Source organism: Helianthus annuus, chromosome 6 (genome assembly GCF_002127325.2).
Source record: "Helianthus annuus cultivar XRQ/B chromosome 6, HanXRQr2.0-SUNRISE, whole genome shotgun sequence".
In the NCBI taxonomy this organism is placed as follows: Eukaryota; Viridiplantae; Streptophyta; class Magnoliopsida; order Asterales; family Asteraceae; genus Helianthus; species Helianthus annuus.
The window spans coordinates 28,255,442-28,266,289 of NC_035438.2; positions in this window are offsets into that span (position 1 = coordinate 28,255,442).

Below are 10,848 nucleotides of genomic sequence, written 5' to 3' on the forward strand. Positions count from 1 at the left end.
TAAAGTATTTACCTTTGCAAGTATATTCCTTAATGGATTACGTCACAGATAGCTTTTACTGGGGCTCCTATTCTGGAACGAAGGTTTTATTTAACATATTAGAATCCTAACGGGTCTTTATGTTAGCCGTAGCCTAGACCGGTTGGTTTCAAAAGATAGATATGGTTTAACCGCGCGAAAAGGCGGAAACCGAGAATGGAGTGTGATTCTGACCCAACAAGTTCAGAGACTTGTTTTATATGGGTTTGAAGTTCACACTCTGGATTTTAGGGTCAAAATAATATGGTTTGACCTATATCGGCTAATTTATGAAAACTAGTTCCATAAGCCGAACCGTGCGCGCAATAGGCGAAACGGTTAACCATGAGAGTCCTACGCTCGTTTCCTAGGTCAATATGCCTTAAAGAGGTTGTGGTATCAGTAGGATACCTTCCGTGATGCCCGTGACGAGTTTTAGTCAATATATCGCCCCGTAGGGGTTTTTCGGTCATTTTAAAGACTTTTAAAGAGCTTTTCGAGTTTTACAGGAAATCTGAGTTTCCCGAACAGTTTATAGAGTCTAAAATACTTTATTTATTATTTAAAATCAGTAGCAACTGGAATTGGGTCAAAAGACCTTGTAGAACTCAAGTTTTGGCCGAAAAGGGCATATTCGGTATTTACCGAACCGTAGCCATAACCGCAGGTTATGAGCAAGGTAAAAATTATTAAAAATCTTTAAAATTCCAAAAATATTATTTTACAACAGTGGGTAAAAGTTTTGGTGACGAAATCTTGGTTTAGATAGGCGTTATGCTAATTGCGCCGTTTATTACAAAAGTTTATTTTAATTGCGCTATTTAGCATAACTCCCATTCTAGACCTCGGATTGACGTGAAACTTTAAGGACATGCTTATAATTTAGTAAGCAAGGTTATGGTCCGTTCACGTGTCCGAAATACTCGTTTTATTTTAAAAAGGCCGTTACGGTCAACTTTTAGGCGATTAACGGAAATGCGTAAAAGACTCGGACAAATCATGAATCGGTCACAGAGGGTTATACCATCATGTAACCTGGTCCTAAGAGAGTCCTAAGGCATATCTATACCTCACTAAAACGGGTCAGAACTGAAGTCAAAGCAAAAGTCAAACTTTTGCGACACTCGGCTCCGAACCGGGTCAATATAGCAAATGGTCGATTCAAATGAGCGTAGACAAGTTTATATACTTAATATCATGTTTTATAAGTGTCAAAACAGGTTTCATATCATCTGCATTACAATTTATACAAGAATCGCTAATATAGCTTTCTGTTGACTTTTTGTGTACACGTTTGACTCGACATTTGACATAGTTAGAGTGGGGATCAGGGGAAACCCTTTTAGGGGTTTACTACCCACCTGAATACCAACTCATAACTACCTTTGATTCGACAATTCACTGGACCATTCGTGAGTTATCGCCATGCCAACCGTTAGTTACGACGGTTGGGTTTATAAGCTAAACTAAGCAAAAATAGAACTATGGAAGGTATGGTATACTTACAGAGACTTGTAGTAAGTTTCAGAACAAGAAAAGAGCACTTGGGAGCCTTAGGAATAATCAGAGATGAGTGTTTGAGGTGTGAGTTCACTTATGCACATAACATGCCTATTTATAGTGCTCAACATGCCTCTAGATCATTACACATTGGTCTACACTGATCATGGATGATGGGCAGGTGTCCCATGGTGCTATGGGTCGAGTAGGGGGCGCCCATGCCTCATTTATTGGTTGTTTGATCGTTCACAAGTTCAAAAGACATAAAAATCCAAAGTTTCTGCATCTGGGCGTCCCACGCGGCCCGCATGGAGGATCCATGCATTTTGTACGCGGGCCGCCTGATGTTTAAAAATCAGTCGCGAATAAGAGGTGGCTCGCGGCCCGCCTCAACTTAACCCAAAACATAACGCGGGTCGCGAGAGGTTAGGTTTTCAGGTTTTTAAAATCTTTTGTAATCATTACGAAATCCTGGTAATTAATAACGAAATCTTTCGTAATTATTAACCTGACCTTTCGGGTTTGAAGGGGTAACTTTGCGATTTGGCCCTTGATTATTTACAACTAAGGGCCTCGAGTTATTTTCCCGCATTGTTAAGTCCCCAGTTAGTTTATTAATTATTCGGAAAGCCTTAACTTTCATTGTTGACGCTCTTAACCCTTCTCATACGAATTCGATCATAACTTTCTCGTTTTAAAATGGAACTTCGCGAAATTTATATATTGCATTCTAGTGAGTGTATTATACTGTTACAAAGCCTCGGGAACGTTAAAGGGTCACTCAGAGGTATAATTAAACATGTTGACACAGTTAACCCCTGTAGCTTGTAATCTCTTACTTTCTTCCGCGTTTCGCTTCCGTACGATCCATGATTTATTCGTTTGAAGGTACAAGCACCACTTAGGGTTACTATACAGTATATTTACCCTTGTTTGACATTTATAACCCTCGAATTTATATTGTCACACCCCGATTTCCACGTGTCTCACCGGTGGGCCCGGTGGGGGATTTCCGTGACGTAGTTGGCAACAATATAGTCAAACCACACAATATATATGAATGCACAGCGGAAGCAAAAGATAAATATATTATATTCCGAATAAAAGTAATATCCAAGTATTACAACGGAAAGTAAGGGATCCACAGGCAGATCTATAAACATTGTTCTACAGACTTTAGACGCCTAGAACTTGCAAGATTCCTTATTAATGTCCTGAGCAGCTTCCAGCCTATTACGTACTTGTACCTGTCACTTAGACTTTTTGAAAGTACGTCAGTTTTCACTGGTAAATACACTCAACTGACTCATTTGAAAAGAGTGTAGGAAAATTGATTTAGATGCACCAGGCACAAATTATTTTGACACTTTGATTAAAATGCACAGAGGCAAAATTAATCTTCTATAACTTGAGACAATCATAATTATGATCTTGTATACAGATTTACATGTTCGTTGTACGTTCAGGGCCCGATGTAGAAACCGAGTCAAGATTAACAGACACGTCACAAGTATAGGCCCACTGAGCGTGGGATACCGTTTCCCTTATGCAACTGTCAGGTGTATGCCTACACCCCGTGCATAAGACGTGACCATTTTATAATACAATGATGTCAAGGATATCCGGGACATGGTCATTAACCCCTAAAGGCTTTTATTTCAAACAATACAGATCAAACCGGGTTACCTCAATAACTTAATCACAATCCGATTAAATATTCAATACCCGACCAAGCGGTATTATTATACCGTATCCCAAGCCCGTATAGGGAAAATAAGTTAAGAGTATTTACCTGAGCTAGCTCCTGTCTTAAATAGCAAGAATAATAACTCAGCCGTATTCACTTAAGTAAGCATAGGTACAATTTACCGGAAGGCTCTAGTCTGGAACGATGGTATAAATAACCAATTAGAATGCTAACGGGTCTTTAATTAAGCCTAAGCTTAGACCGGTTAGTCTTGAAGAATTGTTACGGTCTAATCGCGTGAAAGGCGAAAACCGTGAATGGAGTGTGATTTTGACCCAACAAGTTTGAAGACTTGTTTCATATGGGTATAACAATCATACTCTGGATTTTGGGGTTAAAACAATATAGTTTGACCCGTTTCGGCTAAATTATGTAAACTAGTTACATAAGCCGAACCGTGCGTGCAAAGACGCAACGGGTATCCGTTAGAGTCCTACACTGTTTTCCTAAGTCAATATACTTTTAAAAAGGTTGTGGTATTAGTAGGATACCTTCCATAATGCCCGTAACGAGTTTAAGTTAATAATATGCCCCGTAGGGGTATTTCGGTCTTTTTAAAGATTATAAAAAGGGGTTTCTGAGTTCTACAGGAAATCTGAGTCTCCCGAACAGTTTATAAGGTCCAAAATACTTTATTTATTATTTAAAATCAGTAGCAACTGGAATCGGGTCAAAAGACCTTGTAGAACTCAAGTTATGGCCGAAAAGGGTATATTCGGTATTTACCGAACCGTTGCCATAACCGCAGGTTATGAGCAGGTTAAAAATAATTAAAAATCTTTAAAAATCCCAAAATATTATTTTACAACAGTGAGTAAAAGGTTTGGTGCCGAAATCCGGGTTTAGATAGGCGTTATGCTAAATGCGCTATTTAATTACCAAAGTTCCGCAATTTGCGCTATTTAGCATAACTCCTATTCTGAACCTCGGATTGACATGAAATTTTAGGGACATGCTTAGAAATCAGTAACCAAGGTCATGATCCCTTCACGTGTCCGAAATTCTCGTTTTAATTTATAAAGGGCGTTACGGTCAACTTTTAAGTAATTAACGGAAATGTGTAAAAGACTCGGACAAACAACGAACCGGTCACAGAGGGTTATACCATCATGTAACCTGGTCCTAAGAGAGTCCTAAGGTATATCTATACCTCACTAAAACGGGTCAGAACTGAAGTCAATGCAAAAGTCAAACTTTTGCGACATTCGGCTCCGAACCGGGTCAATATAGCAAATGGTCGATTCAAACGAGTTTGGACAAGTTTATATACTTAATATCATGTTTTATAAGCGTCAAAACAGGTTTCATATCATCTGCATTACAAATTATACAAGATTCGCAAAAACGGCTTTCTGTTGACTTTTTAAGTATGCGTTTGACTCGACATTTGAACTAGTTAGAGTGGTGATCATGGGGAACCCTTTCAGAGGTTTAATACCCATATAAACACCAACACATAACTACTTTTGATTCGACAATTTACTGGACCATTGGTGATTTATCGCAAGGTCAATCGTTAGTTACGACGGATTGACTTTTGGCTAAAACTATGGAAAAACTAAACCACAAAAGGGTTAGGCAACTTACAGAAGCTTATGCACGACTTAGGAAGTTAGAAGAACAGCTTGAGAGCTCTAGGAATGATCAGGAGATGTGTTTTGAGTTGTGATTCATTTGTGAACTTTACATGGCCTTTTATAGTAAAGTTTTCACCACAACTTTTGACACACAAGTCCCCCAACTATCCACAACCTTCCAACATGTGTTCCTAATGCTTAGGGGTTGTTTAGGGGTCAATTGGAAGGATTTAAATGCATCTCATGGCGTTTAGAAGGCTGAACAGTCAAGTTAAGCATGTTTCTGCATCTGGGCGCCTGACGCGGCCCGCGTGAAAGTTTTATGCCTCTTGTACGCGGGTCGCCTGAGTTCTCATAACAGAACGCGTAATTGCAGAAGGCTCGCGGCCCGCGTTAACTTATGCGCAACCTTTACGCGGCCCGCGTTAGATTTATTTTTCAAGATTTTTGAATCTTTTATAATCATGACTAAATCTTGGTAATAATAACAAAATCTCTAGTAATTAATAATGAAATCTTTAGTAATTATTAACTTGACCTTTCGGGTTTTGAAGGGGTAACTTTGCGATTTGGCCCTTGATTATTTACAACTAAGGGCCTTGTGTTATATACCCGCATTTGTTAAGTCCCCGGTTAGTTTGTTAATTATTTGGAAAGCCTTAACTTTCGTTGTTGACGCTTTTAACCCCTCTCGTACGAATTTGATCATAACTTTCTCGTTTAAAAACGGAAATTCGCGAAATTTATGTAATATATTCTAGTGAGCGTATTTTACTGTTACGAAGCCTCGGGTTCGTCAAAGGGTCACTCAGAGGTATAATTAAACATGTTGACACAATTAACCCCTGCAGCTTGTAATCTCTCACTTTCTTCCGCGTCTCGCTTCCGTACGATCCATGATTTATTCGTTCGAAGGTACGAGCATCGTTTAGGGTTACTATACCGTATATTTACCCTTCGTTGACATTTATAACCCTCGAATTTACATACTTTTAAGGTTTGTCAACTTTAGTCCTTTATTTAATATTTAATGCCACGTGTAAACTTATGACACGTGTTAACACATTATTGGACCCAAAATTTCGAGGTGTTACATATATACTTTCAAGGTTTGTCAATATTGGTCCTTTATTTAATATCAATGCCACGTGTATACAACTGACACGTGTTAACACATCATTGGACACAAAAATTCGAGGTGTTACACATATAGAGTTCGAATAGTTTACGCATAACCAACACGTACACAGAAGGAAATGATGCACGTTAATTATCGACATGGACCTATCAATACCAACGACTGCGGGTTGACTGTCCGAGACAGTTCGCAATACATGATCACCACCGTAAATCATGCAAGTAATTGTCCTTAACAACCCCCGTGTGAACGGGTGCTGAGTCCAAACTATAGTACTACGTTGCTAAGGCAGGTAGACAGCATTCCACGTGTAAACATAACAACAAGCATACATTTAATCACGTAATACATGCAATCGGTTAGCGTTCAAATAGTTTGAATAGTGTTCGATTGTGATTTTGATAGGTAACGTATGTAACGCCCAAAAGTGCTAAAGCAAAAAAGGGTTCGAGTATACTCACAGTGATTGATTATGGATTGAAGGGAGCGCTGAGAGTAGGGTTAGCCTGAATAGTTCGATAGCACAACAATGAGTAACGTGGAAAATAAGACAAGTGTGAATGGATCGAATAGGCTGGTCGATCGAACGGTCTATTCGATCGGCAGGTATATCTGATTGGACAGTCCTATTCGATCGGCTGGGCCATTCGAGTGGATTGTTTCTTCCTCTGGTGTGTTTGTGTTTGAGGATTTGAACTTTTGAAGTTTTCGTTGTAGTATATGAGAACACTAAAATGTCCTTACCTTTCAGGTCGATCGATCGAACGGTCCGTTCGATCGGCCGGCTTAACCGATCGGCTGGGAACTTTAGAATTGGTTCTCAACAGAATGTCACTCGATTGAACAGACTGTTCGATCGGCTGGTATTCCCTACTACGAACGACTTGTAAAACGATTAAGTGTTGAAGCATAGTATCTCATGACCCGAACAGTAATGTTTACCAATCGAGTAGCGTATTCGATCGAACATCACTTCGTCAATAGCATACTTCATAAAAATTGAAAGTGTGGAACCATGTGCTAGCCGATCGGCTGGCCCGGCAGATCGGCTGGTATGTCCGATCGGCTGGGCTGTTTGAACAGCCTAGCCGTTCGGCCAGCATTTCTGACCTGGTCGACCTTTCGTCTAACACTTGGCTGTTTGATCACTTGTTGCCATATCGAGGTAGTTTGATAACGAGTTGAACTATGATATCCTCCGTTCCTACTCGTTTCTCCGGCTCGGACATGAATCACCCAAGTCCGCCCGGTGAACGGTTCGGAACGTCGGTCTAGAGTTTAACCCATCGTCGGTGAACCTTGTATATAGAATCCGAATCTTGAACCTCTTAACTGTTAGAATGATTAGTTAGCCGGTTCAAGCTCCGTTTCTACCGGTTTTAAGGTTTTTAGTGTAAAAGGTTGAAGAAAGTTGGAAATTATTCATAGAAATGTTAAGATTCTTACAAATCTTAGTTTGTTTATGTGGAAACCGGTCAGATCTAAGCTATTCATGGTTGAATGAGGCCAAAGTTTGGTGTTCTTGAAGAACACCATGATGACATCACCCAAGAACACTTAGATCTTGGTGATTTCATGGTTAGAAATCGAGTTTTGAAAGATAGAAAGGTGTAGAATCATGCAATGATCAAAATCGTACAAGAATTAGAGTGAAAACTTACCGGAGTTGAGAGAAATCTGAGAAAAGGTGAAGAAGAAGGCTGGTTCGGTCAGAGCTTTCCCAAAATGGAAAGTGTGACAATGACAGCCCTATTTATAGGCTTCCCAAAAGAGGAAAGTGGCAGCCGATCGGCTAGGAGCTCCGATCGAATGGGCCGCTCGATCGGCTAGGAAGATGCTAGCCGATCGGCTGGCCTGTTCGATCAGGATGCCTCCTGTTCGATCCGCGACCCACTTCGAGTATTTCGCGACGACTTTCGACGTTTCGATTTCGATGGACGATGATACGAATACGATAGAGTTCCTAGTCAAATTACTTTCAGTCCCAACTACTATATCTAACATACAATCTTCTATAAGTCACGTTTCGATGTCGGTTTCTATTGAGTTCGTTTGCTTTTCGAGTTTCGATTCGATTTTTGATTGATTCGCTTGAATACCACACCAAACATATAAGTAAACACGCACAAGTAACACATAAGGCACACACACACGTATAACAATACCAGAGTTCACATAATTCGAGTCTCGAGCTTGATTGATGAATCGATTAACTTGATTATTGATTGATTAACTTTATCGCATTGTTACTTCCTACTATTCACAGTCGTAATTCGGTCGCATTGATTAAACATTCGATCATTTCATTTATACAACACTTACTCCACATAATACAAAAGTAAAAAGAACATTAACAGTCAAAGAAGTCAAAGTTGACTTGGACTTGGACTTTGACTTTGACATTCGAAAACACGGGGTGTTACAATAATAGAAAAGTTATACTTAAAAAAAAAACTTCGTGTATTGTACGGGTTTAAAAAATTTAATTTTATATAGCAAATAATAAAAAATGTTATATCATTAAAAACCCTGTGTATTACACAAGTTTATCTATTGTTAAAAAAAATCTTTCTAAGTCAAAATGGATTTTTTTATTATTTTTTAAATTAGGTTAATACTATTTTCGTAGCATTCATAATACTTTATAATCACAGTAGCATCATATATAAGCACACATCACATAACATACACATCACAGTTTCTATACCAAGTAAGCATGTGTTCGTACATATAAGCATAGTTTCTGTACCAAGTCAAAGTCACAGTTTCATACCAAGTCAAGTTCATGTCACAAATGCACCTAAAACTAAAGCCGAGATCGAACCGAAACCGAAACCGAAACAACAAAAACTCAATTAAAAACTACGGAGTGAGTTGTACTAACCGATTGCGTGGTGATCTTGGGACCGATTCCGCAGCGAGGAAGATAGAGGGAGATTTTTTATACTCGCAGATTAGTATACTTGCAGGTAGGGTTTGATGAGAGTTTTGGATAGGTTTAAAGAAGACAACATGCTCTCACGTAATTTATAAACTAATTTGGCAGTTGGGGCGGTTTGAGGATTAGGGCCTTAAGTTCGGAAGTTTGTTTTAAATGCATGCGCCAACAGTTGAACACAAGAGAGTTGGGATGATTTGGTCCTCAAAAGGAGTTGGACCAATAATCATTAAGTGGCAATTGGGCTAGGAAATTAAGTTTTTTTTTTCTAACTCAATATACATGCACATGCATACGCACAGGATGAGATGAAAGGAATTATTATCATAAATATGATTATTATTTTGGAATTCGTATGAATTCTTATTAGATTTGATTAAATATTATTGATAATAAAAATTTGTATTAGATTAGATTTTAGATTTGATTAAATATTATTAATAATAAAAATTTGTATTAATTTAGATTAAATGTTATTATTATTAGTATTATTAATAATTTTAATCAATTAAATGAGAGAATGACAAGTGTCCCAAAACAGGTTTCTTTTATTATATAGTATAGACTAGGTTATAACCCGTGAATACTCACGGGTTGTTAATCTATCTTTCTAAACAAATAAATATATACATATATATTAATAAATGATAAATTGTATGATTAATAGAGTGTATGAATAAATGATAAAACGGTCTGTGGCTGATTATATGGATGGATATCATAAAAAAAACTGCATTGTAAGTCAAAACAATTATCGATAAAGTTTGAACAGTGAATAATGTGAAAATTGTGTTATCCATTAAAAGAAACACTAATAGTAAACTAACATATGATAAGATGTAATAAATTAAAATTCCAAACCATTAAACATTGTTAAAAACTATTAACGATAACAAAGTAAATGTATATCATATGAAAACCAATTATCGAAAACCTAAATGTAAAACAACTAATCAGTACTCCTTTTTGGAGGTACAATGAATTCAACATTCAAGACTTGATGAGTTTCATCAAAAGAAAAGTGAACCGTATCACCCTCGTTAATGCGAGCACATTTCATGAATCTAGACCATTTGCATAACGCATAACGAAAACCTTCTCCTCTCTTTTCACGTCTGGTACGATTGGTAAACTCCTCTTGCTCAGTCAAATGCAGAAGTCTGGCGGTCATAGGTTTTAAATCAAAATCAAGTTTAGCCATCCTTGAAACATTATCAGGCAGTTGTTGTATTATTTTTAAAATAAAATTAATAAGAAGAAGAATATAAAAATAACAATGTACTTTTATGTGAATAAAAATGTAATTTTTAATATAAGTAGTTCGAAGAATAATATTAAAACTTACAAAATCTTTAGAAGCCGTACGAACAAACTTATAAACACGACCATCTTCTTGTTCATCAATAGTTGGCTCTTCAACTGCATCAATAGGTGCAACTACATGCTGAAAATCACATATAACATTTATTAGAATAACAATATAGTAATTAAATATAAAAAGAAGCAAGCAAATGTATAGTTACCTCATCAACATCTACATCAGCAAAATTAATTTCAACACCATTTTTTCCAAGAATTTTTAAATGAAAATAATTTCCAAAACCTCTTGTGAATATTAAATAACAACCAACCTCCAATTGAAACAGATTAACAATTACATCAATACCAATGGAGAAACCGACTTTACCATCAAGGGTTTCAATCTTGACGTGAAAGATTTTGTTGCCTATATCTATAATGGAAATTATATGATTTGATGTATAATCATAATAGTTGGGCAGAATGGACTCGGGAATGACCTGTAGAAATAATAATAAAAATAATAAAAAAGTTAGATTTGTAATCAGTTCATAAAAAGTAAATATATTAACATAAATAAAATGAAAGTAAAAAATAATCTTACAATAAAGTTACATGTTGTAGATAACAG